Source organism: Coregonus lavaretus (genome assembly GCF_964263955.1).
Source record: "Coregonus lavaretus genome assembly, chromosome: 3".
NCBI lineage: Eukaryota > Metazoa > Chordata > Actinopteri > Salmoniformes > Salmonidae > Coregonus > Coregonus lavaretus.
Genome location: NC_139990.1, coordinates 79,178,460 through 79,194,532, shown reverse-complemented (window position 1 = coordinate 79,194,532; position 16,073 = coordinate 79,178,460).

Below are 16,073 nucleotides of genomic sequence, written 5' to 3'. Positions count from 1 at the left end.
ATGGACTGTATATTCTAGCTCTACTGGACTGTATCTACTTGCTCTAATGGACTGTATCTACTAGCTCTACTAGACTGTATCTACTTGCTCTACTAGACTGTATCTACTAGCTCTAATGTACTGTATCTACTAGAGCTACTGGACTGTATCTACTAGCTCTACTAGACTGTATCTTCTAGCTCTACTAGACTGTATCTACTAGCTCTAATGGACTGTATCTATTAGCTCTAATGGACTGTATCTATTAGCTCTACTGGACTGTATTTACTAGCTCTAATGGACTGTATCTACTAGCTCTAATGGACTGTATCTACTAGCTCTACTAGACTGTATCTACTAGCTCTACTAGACTGTATCTACTAGCTCTACTAGACTGTATCTACCAGCTCTAATGGACTGTATCTACTAGCTCTAATGTACTGTATCTACTAGCTCTACTAGACTGTATCTACTAGCTCTAATGTACTGTGTCTACAAGCTCTACTAGACTGTATCTACTAGCTCCAATGGACTGTATCTACCAGCTCTAATGGACTGTATCTACTAGCTCTAATGGACTGTATCTACTAGCTCTAATGGACTGTATCTACTAGCTCTAATGGACTGTATCTACTAGCTCTAATGGACTGTATCTACTAGCTCTAATGGTCTGTATCTACTAGCTCTACTAGACTGTATCTACTAGCTCTAATGGACTGTATCTACCAGCTCTGAGTGACTGTATCTACTAGCTCTAATGGTCTGTATCTACTAGCTCTAATGGACTGTATCTACTAGCTCTAATGGACTGTATCTACTAGCTCTAATGGACTGTATCTACTAGCTATAATGGACTTTATCTACTAGCTCTAATGGACTGTATCTACCAGCTCTAATGGACTGTATCTTCTAGCGCTTCTAGACAGTATCTACTAGCTCTACTAGACTGTATCTACTAGCTCTAATGTACTGTATCTACTAGAGCTACTGGACTGTATCTACTAGCTCTACTAGACTATATCTACTAGCTCTACTAGACTGTATCTACTAGCTCTAATGGACTGTATCTGCTAGCTCTAATGGACTGTATCTACTAGCTCTAATAGACTGTATCTATTAGCTCTACTAGACTCTACTCTACTCTACTAGCTCTAATGGACTGCATCTACTAGCTCTAATGGACTGTATCTACTAGCTCTAATGGACTGTATCTACTAGCTCTAATGGACTGTATCTACTAGCTCTAATGGACTGTATCTACTAGCTCTAATGGACTGTATCTACTAGCTCTAATGGACTGTATCTACTAGCTCTACTAGACTGTATCTTCTAGCTCTAATGGACTGTATCTACTAGCTCTAATGGACTGTATCTACTAGCTTTAATGGACTGTATCTACTAGCTCTAATGGACTGCATCTACTAGCTCTAATGGACTGTATCTACTAGCTCTACTAGACTGTATCTACTAGCTCTACTAGACTGTATCTACTAGCTCTACTATACTTTATCTACTAGCTCTACTAGACTGTATCTACTAGCTCTAATGGACTGTATCTACTAGCTCTACTGGACTGTATCTACTAGCTCTACTGGACTGTATCTACCAGCTCTACTTGACTGTATCCACTAGCTCTACTGGACTGTATCTACTAGCTCTAATGGACTGTATTTATTAGGTTTAATGGACTGTATCTACTAGCTCTAATGGACTGTATCTACTAGCTCTACTTGTTATGTGGGCAGCTTGTCTCTCCCTTTTCTGGTTCCCTTCCTCCTTGTTTTGTCCCCTCTTTGTCTGTCGTATCTGTATGTGGGTTTGTCCCCATTATGTTGGTGCGTCTGCCGGTGTGTGTCTGGAGTGGATCGGGGGGCATGCTCAGGATCTGCCTCTCCTGTGCAGCTGCGGGTTGTTTCCAGTGATTCCTGCCTACGCAGCTGCATCCTATTCTCTCATCAACCTGCACTACTAATTCCTGGGCATGGCTCTCCACCGGCGCCAGATCGTTGTTCTTACTAGAGCGGTAACTTAGCTCACCAGTAGAGTTTAATTGTCTTTGTCTTCAGCCTGGCTCTTTACTCTCCTTAACCTGTCGTTTGTTTTGTCTTCAGTTCAGACATACCTCCCAACCTTCCTGCCTGCCTGCCTGCCTGCCTGCCTCAGCCTCTCCTTCCTCCAGAGCCGACTAGCCCACTCTGTTCCTTTTCTTCAGTTGTTTTTTGGACTAAGACAAATTGAATTTTAATTAAAAGCAATTTTGTTTCTTCCACTCCCTTAGTCGTGTTTTGTTTCTCTGAGTGCTGGGTTTAACCATAGCCTAACAGAACGATCTGGCCATGGACCCAACAGAGAAACAGCACGGGCAAACAAAGACAGCTTCCAACAAGCTATCCAGGCTCAAGGAACGTTGCTAGGACAGCATGGCCAATTGATTCGGACTCTTTTGGAAAATAATCATCAACTGCTGAACCAGGTGACTCAGTTAACTACACAAGTCTCTAAATTGTCTGTAATCAGTTCTCCATCTCTCTCTGACCCCCAGTTTGATGCACCCCAAGTTGGTTCCTCTGACATTATTCAGGCTTCGTTCCATCGGGAACCCCCTGTCACGTCGCCTGAACCGTTCAATGGAGAATTGGACAAGTGCCGGGGATTTTTGCTTCAGTGTGACTTGATTTTTCGGCAGAGACCACTGTCGTTTTCTACTGATTCCTCTAAGGTACATTATGTTCTGGGGCTGTTAAGAGGGAGAGCTCTGGTTTGGGCTGAGGCTGTGTGCTCAAATCAAACTTTGACTGGATTGACTTTTGCTGATTTTTCTGCTAAATTGAAGACTGTTTTTGACCATCCTGACCATGTGGGTAATTCCTCCAAGAGACTTTTTAATTTGAGGCAGGGTTCTAACAGTGTGGCTGAGTACTCTATAGAGTTCTGGACTTTGGCAGCGGACTCCAAGTGGAACAATGTGGCACTTCAAGGAGCATTTCTAAACGGTTTGAATGAAGCCATTAAGGATGAACTGGCTGCTCGTGACGAGCCACATTATTTACATTCTTTCGTTTCCCTGTCCATTAAGCTAGACAACCGGTTGCGGGAGAGGCGTCGGGAGAGAGGCGGTCAGCCACATCTAGGAGGACGAGTTCCCCAGCCTTCAACCACTCGAGTCTCGCCTCCCCGGAGCCGGCAGCTTCTTGTTCCTGATCCCATCCCGAGCACAGAGGAGGAACCAATGCAAGTGGGTCGAGCTCGACTACCTCCAGCAGAGCGGCAACGGCGCCTCCAGGCGGGTGAGTGCCTGTACTGTGGAGACGCCACACACATTCTGGCTACATGCCCTAAGCGACCAAAAGACAAGGCTCGCTCGTAACGATGGGTCTACTTGCGAGCCCAGAGTTAGATCCTGAACCCATCATTCCCCGATTACAAGTACCTGTAACCTTACGTTTCCAGAGTCATTCCCTGCCACTCTCAGCTCTCATAGACTCAGGTGCAGAAGACAACTTTATTAGCCACCAGTTCGTTACACAAGCTCGTATCCCCGTGGAGCCACTACCTACCCCCATTCGAGTCACAGCCCTTGATGGGCGCCTCCTCGCGGAGATAACTCATCAAACCACCCCCGTTTCCCTAGTGATTTCTGGCAATCATTGTGAAAGCATTCAGTTAAGAGTTATGTCTGGCTCAGCTACCCCCCTTATCCTTGGTTTCCCCTGGTTGGCTCTTCACAATCCACAAATGGATTGGACACGTCACACCATTCTCAGTTGGAGCACTAACTGCCATTCGGAGTGCCTTAGGTCAGCGGTTCCCCCCACTAAGTGTAACCCAACTCATCCCTCAGCTCCTCCCGATCTGTCGTCTGTCCCCAAGGAATACCATGACTTAGCGGAGGTTTTCAGTAAGGACAAGGCTCTGTCTCTACCACCACATAGGCCTTATGATTGCCCTATTGAACTGCTTCCTGGTGCTCCCTTGCCCTCTAGTCGCTTATACAATCTGCCCCGACCGGAAAGAGAGGCAATGGAGCAGTATATTGGTGATTCTCTGGCCTCGGGCATAATCCGTCCCTCGTCGTCTCCTTTGGGTGCAGGTTTCTTTTTCGTTGAAAAGAAAGACAAGTCGTTACGCCCCTGTATCGATTTCAGGGGTTTAAACAACATAACTGTTAAAAACAAGTATCCCCTTCCACTCATCAACTCAGCTTTTGAACCTCTGCATGGCGCCACGGTTTTCTCCAAGCTCGACCTCAGGAACGCTTATCACCTTGTCAGAATCCGAAAGGGAGACGAGTGGAAAACCGCTTTCAACACTCCACTGGGGCATTTTGAGTATTTGGTCATGCCCTTTGGGCTCTCTAACGCCCCTGCTGTATTCCAAGCCATGGTGAACGATGTTCTTAGGAATTTTTTGAACCGATTTGTCTTTGTATACCTGGATGATATTCTTATTTTTTCCAAGTCACCTGAGGAGCATGAGTCACACATCCGTCAAGTCCTTCAACGGCTCTTGGAGAATAAGCTGTACGTCAAAGCAGAAAAGTGAGTTCCACAAACGGTCTACATCGTTCCTTGGTTTCATCATTGAGAGCGGGCAGGTGAAGGCGGACCCCGAGAAGATCCGGGCAGTGACGGAATGGCCCACACCCACCACCCGTAAGCAACTTCAACGATTTTTGGGCTTTGCTAACTTCTACCGTAGATTCATTAAGGGTTTTAGTAAAGTGGTGGCACCCCTTACTAGACTCACATCCCCAAAAGTCCCTTTTCTGTGGTCCCCTGAGGCGGAGCAGGCGGTAGGGGTTTTGAAGGAACTGTTTTCCACCTCCCCCGTGTTGATACACCCCAATACCTCTCTGCAGTTTATTGTGGAGGTGGACGCGTCTGACTCAGGTGTGGGAGCAGTCCTCTCCCAGCGCTCCCCCACTGACCAAAAGCTTCACCCCTGTGCTTTTTTCTCCAAGAAATTGTCACCCACAGAACGGAATTACGACGTTGGAAACCGGGAACTGCTGGCGGTTAAGCTAGCACTGGAAGAATGGCGGCACTGGCTGGATGGAGCTGAACTGCCGTTTGTGGTCTGGACAGACCACAAAAACTTGGCTTACATCCAAGCCACTAAGAGACTCAACTCACGCCAAGCCAGATGGGCCCTGTTTTTTAGTAGGTTTAACTTTATTCTTACATACAGACCGGGGTCAAGAAATGTTAAACCAAATGCTTTGTCTCGCCAGTTTGCTGACCCTTCGGAGACCAGCGAGCCTGAGGCAGTCCTACCTTCCTCATGCGTCGTGGCGGCAGTACAGTGGGAGATCGAGTCTCTTGTGAAGACTGCACTTGCCACGGACCCGGGACGGTCCGGTCTCAGGTGTTGCAGTGGATTCACACCTCCCGTTTTGCTGGTCACCCTGGGATGAGACGCATGTTGACGCTGCTTAAGATACATTTTTGGTGGCCTTCAATGGAAACTGATGTTCGGGCTTTTGTGGCAGCCTGTTCAACCTGTGCTCGGGGCAAAGCCTCCCATCGGGCCCCTTCGGGGCTGCTGCTACCCCTCCCAGTTCCCAGCCGTCCCTGGTCCCACATAGCCATGGATTTTGTCACCGGCCTACCCAAGACTGAAGGTAATGATACTATACTTACCATTGTGGACAGATTCTCTAAATCTGTTCACTATATAGCATTACCAAAATTTCCGTCTGCCAGTGAGACAGCGGACCTCCTAGTCCAACATGTATTCCGTCCCCATGGAATACCTGTGGACATCGTATCTGATAGAGGCCCACAGTTTACTTCCCGTGTTTGGAAGGTTTTCTGTTCTGCTTTGGGTGCTTCCGTTTGTCTGTCCTCAGGGTTTCATCCCCAGACCAACGGTCAAACAGAAAGAGCCAATCAAGACCTCGAAGCAACCCTTCGTTGTGTGGCTGCTCAACATCCATCATCCTGGGCCAAACATCTGCCTTGGATAGAGTACGCCCACAACTCCCTCACCACCTCTGCCACCGGCCTTTCACCCTTCGAGGTAACCATGGGTTATCAACCCCCTCTGTTTCCTGCTCAGGAGAAGGAATTGGCTGTTCCTTCGGTTCAGGAGAACCTCCGCCGCTGCCAGAGAGTGTGGAGCGACGCTCGGGAAGCGTTGCTTCGGACCACCGACAGGAACAAGACGACAGCGGATAGGAGCAGGACTCCCGCACCTGTGTTTCATCCTGGTCAAGAAGTTTGGCTGTCATCAAGGAACGTACCTCTTCGTACCAAATCACGCAAGCTGTCTCCTCTGTACCTGGGTCCGTTTGTGGTGGAGTCCATCGTTAACCCCGCTGCGGTTCGTTTGAACTTGCCTTCAGCCATGAAGATACACCCTACTTTCCACGTCTCCCAACTGAAACCTGTGTCCTCCAGCCTTTTGTGTCCGCCGGCAGATCCACCTCCACCTGTTCGCCTCATTGACGACCATCCGGCCTACACCGTCAGTAGGCTCCTGGACTCTCGGAGGCGGGGTAGGGGTCTCCAATACCTAGTCGATTGGGAAGGTTATGGATCTGAGGAGAGGTCTTGGGTCCCTAAGCGTTTTGTGTTGGATACTCAGTTGATCACGGACTTCCATCACGACAACCCTGACAGGCCTGGTGGGTCGCCAGGTGGCGACCATTGAGGGGGGGGTACTGTTATGTGGGCAGCTTGTCTCTCCCTTTTCTGGTTCCCTTCCTCCTTGTTTTGTCCCCTCTTTGTCTGTCGTATCTGTATGTGGGTTTGTCCCCATTATGTTGGTGCGTCTGCCGGTGTGTGTCTGGAGTGGATCGGGGGGCGTGCTCAGGATCTGCCTCTCCTGTGCAGCTGCGGGTTGTTTCCAGTGATTCCTGCCTACGCAGCTGCATTCTATTCTCTCATCAACCTGCACTACTAATTCCTGGGCATGGCTCTCCACCGGCACCAGATCATTGTTCTTACTAGAGCGGTAACTTAGCTCACCAGTAGAGTTTAATTGTCTTTGTCTTCAGCCTGGCTCTTTACTCTCCTTAACCTGTCGTTTGTTTTGTCTTCAGTTCAGACATACCTCCCAACCTTCCTGCCTGCCTGCCTGCCTGCCTGCCTGCCTGCCTGCCTGCCTGCCTCAGCCTCTCCTTCCTCCGGAGCCGACTAGCCCACTCTGTTCCTTTTCTTCAGTTGTTTTTTGGACTAAGACAAATTGAATTTTAATTAAAAGCATTTTTGTTTCTTCCACTCCCTTAGTCGTGTTTTGTTTCTCTGAGTGCTGGGTTTAACCATAGCCTAACACTACTAGACAGTATCTACTAGCTCTACTAGACTGTATCTACTAGCTCTACTAGACTGTATCTACCAGCTCTAATGGACTGTATCTACTAGCTCTAGTGGACTGTATCTACTAGCTCTACTAGACTGTATCTACTAGCTCTAATGTACTGTATCTACAAGCTCTACTAGACTGTATCTACTAGCTCCAATGGACTGTATCTACCAGCTCTAATGGACTGTATCTACTAGCTCTAATGGACTGTATCTACTAGCTCTAATGGACTGTATCTACCAGCTCTGATGGACTGTATCTACTAGCTCTAATGGTCTGTATCTACTAGCTCTACTAGACTGTATCTACTAGATCTAATGGACTGTATCTACCAGCTCTGATGGACTGTATCTACTAGCTCTAATGGTCTGTATCTACTAGCTCTACTAGACTGTATCTACTAGCTCTACTAGACTGTATCTACTAGCTCTAATGGAATGTATCTGCTAGCTCTAATGGACTGTATCTACTAGCTCTAATAGACTTTATCTATTAGCTCTACTAGACTCTACTCTACTCTACTAGCTCTAATGGACTGTATCTACTAGCTCTAATGGACTGTATCTACTAGCGCTACTGGACTGTATCTACTAGCTCTACTAGACTGTATCTACTAGCTCTAATGGACTGTATCTACTAGCTCTACTAGACTGTATATACTAGCTCTAATGGACTGTATCTACTAGCTCTAATGGACTGTATCTACTAGCGCTACTGGACTGTATCTACTAGCTCTACTAGACTTTATCTACTAGCTCTAATGGACTGTCTCTACTAGCTCTATTGGACTTCATCAACTAGCTCTAATTGACTGTATCTACAAGCTCTACTAGACTGTATCTACTAGCTCTACTAGACTGTATCTACCAGCTCTAATGGACTGTATTTACTAGCTCTAATGGACTGTATCTACTAGCTCTAATGGACTGTATCTACTAGCTCTACTAGACTGAATCTACTAGCTCTACTAGACTGTATCTACTAGATCTAATGGACTGTATCTACTAGCTCTACTAGACTGTATCTAATAGCTCTACTAGACTGTATCTACTAGCTCTAATGGACTGTATCTACTATCTCTACTGGACTGTATCTACTAGCTCTAATGGACTGTATCTACCAGCTCTACTAGACTGAATCTACTAGCTCTACTAGACTGTATCTACTAGCTCTAATGGACTGTATCTACTAGCTCTACTAGACTGTATCTAATAGCTCTACTAGACTGTATCTACTAGCTCTAATGGACTGTATCTACTAGCTCTACTAGACTGTATCTACTAGCTCTAATGGACTGTATCTACCAGCTCTGATGGACTGTATCTACTAGCTCTAATGGTCTGTATCTACTAGCTCTAATGGACTGTATCTACTAGCTCTAATGGACTGTATCTACTAGCTCTAATGGACTGTATCTACCAGCTCTAATGGACTGTATCTACTAGCACTTCTGGACAGTATCTACTAGCTCTACTAGACTGTATCTACTAGCTCTAATGGACTGTATCTACTAGAGCTACTGGACTGTATCTACTAGCTCTACTAGACTGTATCTACTAGCTCTACTAGACTGTATCTACTAGCTCTAATGGACTGTATCTGATAGCTCTAATGGACTGTATCTACTAGCTCTAATAGACTTTATCTAGTAGCTCTACTAGACTACTCTACTCTACTAGCTCTAATGGACTGTATCTACTAGCTCTAATGGACTGTATCTACTAGCGCTACTGGACTGTATCTACTAGCTCTACTAGACTGTATCTACTAGCTCTAATGGACTGTATCTACTAGCTCTACTAGACTGTATCTACTAGCTCTAATGGACTGTATCTACTAGCTCTAATGGACTGTATCTACTAGCGCTACTGGACTGTATCTACTAGCTCTACTAGACTGTATCTACTAGCTCTAATGGACTGTCTCTACTAGCTCTAATGGACTTCATCAACTAGCTCTAATTGACTGTATCTACAAGCTCTACTTGACTGTATCTATTAGCTCTACTAGACTGTATCTACCAGCTCTAATGGACTGTATCTACTAGCTCTAATGGACTGTATCTACTAGCTCTAATGGACTGTATCTACTAGCTCTACTAGACTGAATCTACTAGCTCTACTAGACTGTATCTACTAGCTCTAATGGACTGTATCTACTAGCTCTACTAGACTGTATTTAACAGCTCTACTAGACTGTATCTACTAGCTCTAATGGACTGTATCTACTATCTCTACTGGACTGTATCTACTAGCTCTAATGGACTGTATCTACCAGCTCTACTAGACTGTATCTACTAGCTCTAATGGACTGTATCTACTAGCTCTAATGGACGGTATCTACTAGCTCTAATGGACTGTATCTACTAGCTCTACTGGACTGTATCTACTAGCTCTAATGGACTGTATCTACTAGCGCTACTGGACGGTATCTACTAGCGCTACTGGATGTATCTACTAGCTGTACTAAACCGTATATACTAGCTCTAATGGACTGTATCTACTAGCTCTACTAGACTGTATCTAATAGCTCTACTAGACTGTATCTACTAGCTCTAATGTACTGTATATACTATCTCTACTGGACTGTATCTACTAGCTCTAATGGACTGTATCTACCAGCTCTACTAGACTGAATCTACTAGCTCTACTAGACTGTATCTACTAGCTCTAATGGACTGTATCTACTAGCTCTACTAGACTGTATCTAATAGCTCTACTAGACTGTATCTACTAGCTCTAATGGACTGTATCTACTAGCTCTACTAGACTGTATCTACTATCTCTAATGGACTGTATCTACCAGCTCTGATGGACTGTATCTACTAGCTCTAATGGTCTGTATCTACTAGCTCTAATGGACTGTATCTACTAGCTCTAATGGACTGTATCTACTAGCTCTAATGGACTGTATCTACCAGTTCTAATGGACTGTATCTACTAGCACTTCTGGACAGTATCTACTAGCTCTACTAGACTGTATCTACTAGCTCTAATGGACTGTATCTACTAGAGCTACTGGACTGTATCTACTAGCTCTACTAGACTGTATCTACTAGCTCTACTAGACTGTATCTACTAGCTCTAATGGACTGTATCTGATAGCTCTAATGGACTGTATCGACTAGCTCTAATATACTTTATCTATTAGCTCTACTAGACTCTACTCTACTAGCTCTAATGGACTGTATCTACTAGCTCTAATGGACTGTATCTACTAGCGCTACTGGACTGTATCTACTAGCTCTACTAGACTGTATCTACTAGCTCTAATGGACTGTATCTACTAGCTCTACTAGACTGTATCTACTAGCTCTAATGGACTGTATCTACTAGCTCTAATGGACTGTATCTACTAGCGCTACTGGACTGTATCTACTAGCTCTACTAGACTGTATCTACTAGCTCTAATGGACTGGCTCTACTAGCTCTAATGGATTTCATCAACTAGCTCTAATTGACTGTATCTACAAGCTCTACTAGACTGTATCTATTAGCTCTACTAGACTGTATCTACCAGCTCTAATGGACTGTATCTACTAGCTCTAATGGACTGTATCTACTAGCTCTAATGGACTGTATCTACTAGCTCTACTAGACTGAATCTACTAGCTCTACTAGACTGTATCTACTAGCTCTAATGGACTGTATCTACTAGCTCTACTAGACTGTATCTAACAGCTCTACTAGACTGTATCTACTAGCTCTAATGGACTGTATCTACTTTCTCTTCTGGACTGTATCTACTAGCTCTAATGGACTGTATCTACCAGCTCTACTAGACTGTATCTACTAGCTCTAATGGACTGTATCTACTAGCTCTAATGGACGGTATCTATTAGCTCTAATGGACTGTATCTACTAGCTCTACTGGACTGTATCTACTAGCTCTAATGGACTGTATCTACTAGCTCTAATGGACTGTATCTACTAGCTCTACTAGACTGTATCTACTAGCTCTAATGGACTGTATCTACTAGCTCAAATGGACTGTATCTACTAGCGCTACTGGACGGTATCTACTAGCGCTACTGGATGTATCTACTAGCTGTACTAGACCGTATATACTAGCTCTAATGGACTGTATCTACTAGCTCTAATGGACTGAATCTACTAGCTCTAATGGACAATATCTACTAGCTCTAATGGACTGTATCTACAAGCTCTACTAGACTGTATCTACTAGCTCTACTAGACTGTGTCTACCAGCTCTAATGGACTGTATCTACTAGCTCTAATGGACTGTATCTACTAGCTCTAATGGACTGTCTCTACAAGCTCTACTAGACTGTATCTACTAGCACTACTGGATGTATCTACTAGCTCTACTAGACTTTATCTACTAGCTGTAATGGACTGTATCTACTAGCTCTAATAGTCTGTATCTACTAGCTCTAATGGACTGTATCTACTAGCTCTAATGGACTGTATCTACTAGCTCTAATGGACTGTATCTACTAGCTCTAATGGACTGTATCTACTAGCTCTAATGGACAATATCTACCAGCTCTAATGGACTTTATCTACTAGCTCTAATGGACTGTATCTACAAGCTATACGAGACTGTATCTACTAGCTCTACTAGACTGTGTCTACCAGCTCTAATGGACTGTATCTACTAGCTCTAATGGACTGTATCTACTAGCTCTAATGGACTGTATCTACAAGCTCTACTAGACTGTATCTACTAGCGCTACTGGATGCATCTACTAGCTCTACTAGACGTTATCTACTAGCTCTAATGGACTGTATCTACTAGCTCTTATGGACTGTATCTACTAGCTCTAATGGACTGTATCTACTAGCTCTAATGGACAATATATACTAGCTCTAATGGACTGTATCTACAAGCTCTACTAGACTGTATCTACTAGCTCTACTAGACTGTGTCTACCAGCTCTAATGGACTGTATCTACTAGCTCTAATGGACTGTATCTACTAGCTCTAATGGACTGTAGCTACAATCTCTACTAGACTGTATCTACTAGCGCTACTGGATGTATCTACTAGCTCTACTAGACTTTATCTACTAGCTCTAATGGACTGTATCTACTAGCTATAATGGTCTGTATCTACTAGCTCTACTAGACTGTATCTACTAGCGTTACTGGATGTATCTACTAGCTCTACTAGACTTTATCTACTAGCTCTACTAGACTGTATCTACTAGCTCTAATGGGCTGTATCTTCTAGCTCTAATGGACTGTATCTACTAGCTCTAATGGACTGTATCTACTAGCTCTAATGGACTGTATCTACTAGCTCTAATGGACTGTATCTACTAGCTCTAATGGACTGTATCTACCAGCTCTAAGGACTGGGTTGGACCTACAAGCTCAATAAGGACAGAGCTGGACCTACAAATTCTTCTGGGCTGGACCTACAAGGCACTATCATGGACCTACAAGCTCTATTGGGCTGGACCTATAAACTACTAGCCTGGACCTACAAGCACTACTAGGCTGGACCTACAAGGACTGGTCTGGACCTACAAGGTCTGGGCTGGACCTACAAGTTCTACTGGGCTGGACCTAGAAGGACTGGGCTGGACCTACAAGATCTACTGGGCTGGACCTAGAAGGACTGGGCTGGACCTACAAGGACTGGGCTGGACCTACAAGATCTACTGGGCTGGACCTAGAAGGACTGGGCTGGACCTACAAGGACTGGGCTGGACCTAGAAGGACTGGGCTGGACCTACAAGATCTACTGGGCTGGACCTGCAAGATCTACTAGGCTGGACCTACCAGGACTGGGCTGGACCTACAAGATCTACTGGGCTGGACCTGCAAGATCTACTAGGCTGGACCTACAAGGACTGGGCTGGACCTACAAGGACTGGGCTGGACCTAGAAGGACTGGGCTGGACCTAGAAGGGCTGGACCTGCAAGATCTACTGGGCTGGACCTGCAATATCTACTGGGCTGGACCTAGAAGGACTGGTCTGGACCTACAAGGACTGGGCTGGACCTAGAAGGACTGGTCTGGACCTACATACTGAATAAGAACTAGGCTGGACCTACAAGCTCAATACCCTGCCATTTCCCTCCTCACACACTGGTAGGACAGCCTTCTCCCCTGGTTCCACTTTAACTAGTTCAGAGTCAAAATCCAGAGGGAATCGGTTACAGTGCTACAGGGTCTGCTGTTCCAGAGAGGGTATGGATGGATGGACGGAGGATGGAGGGATGGACGGAGCAGGGGAGGGTGGAGAGATGAGGAGGTGGAGTGAGAGTCTTAATTGGTCCCAGCATCTATGGTTTCATCACTATTTCATATGCAGTTTAACCTCTCTAATGCTCTGATACCCCAGGCCTCCACAGCTGTTCACTACCGGGAAACTCATTAATTTCACAAAAAAACATCATATTACAATGATTTGCATGTAATATATAAATTCTTTCTAACTATTTTGCAAACCTATTTTCCGTTGTTTTTTCTCCTATGATATTGGAATTGGACAAACAATGAAAATGTGATATTCTTTGAACAGGATATTTTATTGCCATTACATCCTATATCATTATAATTTAAATTACTTTGTTTCCATTCTTAAAACCATGCCTTTGTTAGACCATGCCATAACAGTGGATGCTTTTATATCACTGTTTTCATTTGTTGGATTAATTTATTGCCATTTCTAGAGTCTGTTGATGAAGTATAGTCAGTATTATTTAACAGAGTGGATGCCATGCCTCCAGCCCAGACTAAACCAGCCCAGACTGATGCTTGTTAGGCTGAGATCCTAAAGGAGATGAATGGGAGGCTTAATAAAACAGACCACATCATTAAGTGTCTCCTGTCTGACTGTCTGAATGTCCCAGTGCACAGGGCTCTTATTAAGGACTGAAGCAGCATCATTATCCAGTAAAGTGGCAGCTGATTGGCTGATTGGTGTTATGGCAGGGCCCCGGTGGCTCCCGGTGCCTCCTGGCTTTGTCACAATGTGGGAAGCAGAGCTCATTTTTCTGTCAAAACTAGCTTTGCCAAATGTTATCGTTCTAAATGCCATGAAAGAGGAGGGAGCGGGCCTAGGGGTATACACAGCCCCATAGGCTAGTGATACAAGTGGAATTCTCCACTATTACAGTGACACAGAAGATCATTTTTGCCCCAGAACACCGGATAGCTGAGGGGTTTATGTGGGACAGACTGTCACGCTATGAACATTTAAGAAATTCTTTAACCTGCCCTGCCTGATCCCCTGAATATTTGATAGCAGAGATGATTTATAAAGTTGAGACAGTAAGGCTGAGAAAGGCCAGGTAAAGACAGGGGAAAGACAGGGGAAAACAGAGACAGGGTAAAGACAGGGGACAACAGAGACAGGTAGAGACAGGGTAAAGACAGGGGACAATAGTGACAGGGTAAAGACAGGGGACAACAGAGACAGGGTAAAGACAGGGGACAACAGAGACAGGTAGAGACAGGGGAAAGACAGGGGACAACAGAGACAGGGTAAAGACAGGGGACAACCGAGACAGGTAGAGACAGGGTAAAGACAGGGGACAGCAGAGACAGGTAGAGACAGGGTTAAGACAGGGGACTACAGAGACAGGTAGAGACAGGGTAAAGACAGGGGACAACAGAGACAGGTAGAGACAGGGTAAAGACAGGGGACAACAGAGACAGGGTAAAGACAGGGGACAACAGAGACAGGTAGAGACAGGGTAAAGACAGGGGACAACAGAGACAGGTAGAGACAGGGTAAAGACAGGGGACAGCAGAGACAGGTAGAGACAGGGTAAAGACAGGGGACAACAGAGACAGGTAGAGACAGGGTAAAGACAGGGGACTACAGAGACAGGTAGAGACAGGGTAAAGACAGGGGACAACAGAGACAGGGTAAAGACAGGGTAAAGACAGGGGACAGCAGAGACAGGTAGAGACAGGGTTAAGACAGCGGACTACAGAGACAGGTAGAGACGGGGTAAAGACAGGGGACAGCAGAGACAGGTAGAGACAGGGTAAAGACAGGGGACAACAGAGACAGGTAGAGACAGGGTAAAACAGGGGACTACAGAGACAGGTAGAGACAGGGTAAAGACAGGGGACAACAGAGACAGGTAGAGACAGGGTAAAGACAGGGGACAACAGAGACAGGTCGAGACGGGGTAAAGACAGGGGACTACAGAGACAGGTAGAGACAGGGTAAAGACAGGGGACAACAGAGACAGGGTAAAGACAGGGGACAACAGAGACAGGTAGAGACAGGGGAAATACAGGGGACAACAGAGACAGGTAGAGACAGGGTTAAGACGGGGACTACAGAGACAGGTAGAGAGGGTAAAGACAGGGGACAACAGAGACAGGTAGAGACAGGGTAAAGACAGGGGACTACAGAGACAGGTAGAGACAGGGTAAAGACAGGGGACAACAGAGGGTTAAGACCTACAGTGTGACACATCCATCACTAAGGAAGGTTTCTATCTATCCACAGATAGCACAATGTGTTCTCATGGAGCGACATGGATTTAGTGACGGTCTTGAACAAATGGATAATCCACCAATCCCTACATCTGTTTTGCATTACGCAGCTATAAAGTGGAGAAGACGTCGCTGTCAATCTCTTTTTATTTATCACTTTGCTTCCTACAGTAGCATGGAGAGTCATGTTGATATGGATATATCTTCACTGTGTAGACAGTCATGACTATAGGGATACTGACTGTGTACGCTGTCTGTTTGAATGCTTATTCCATTGTCTTTTATAGCTTGTCAATGTCACAGAGGTCACTGAGAGAGGGGGGAGGGTGATATATAGTCCTCTGAAACCCTGAGAGAGAGAG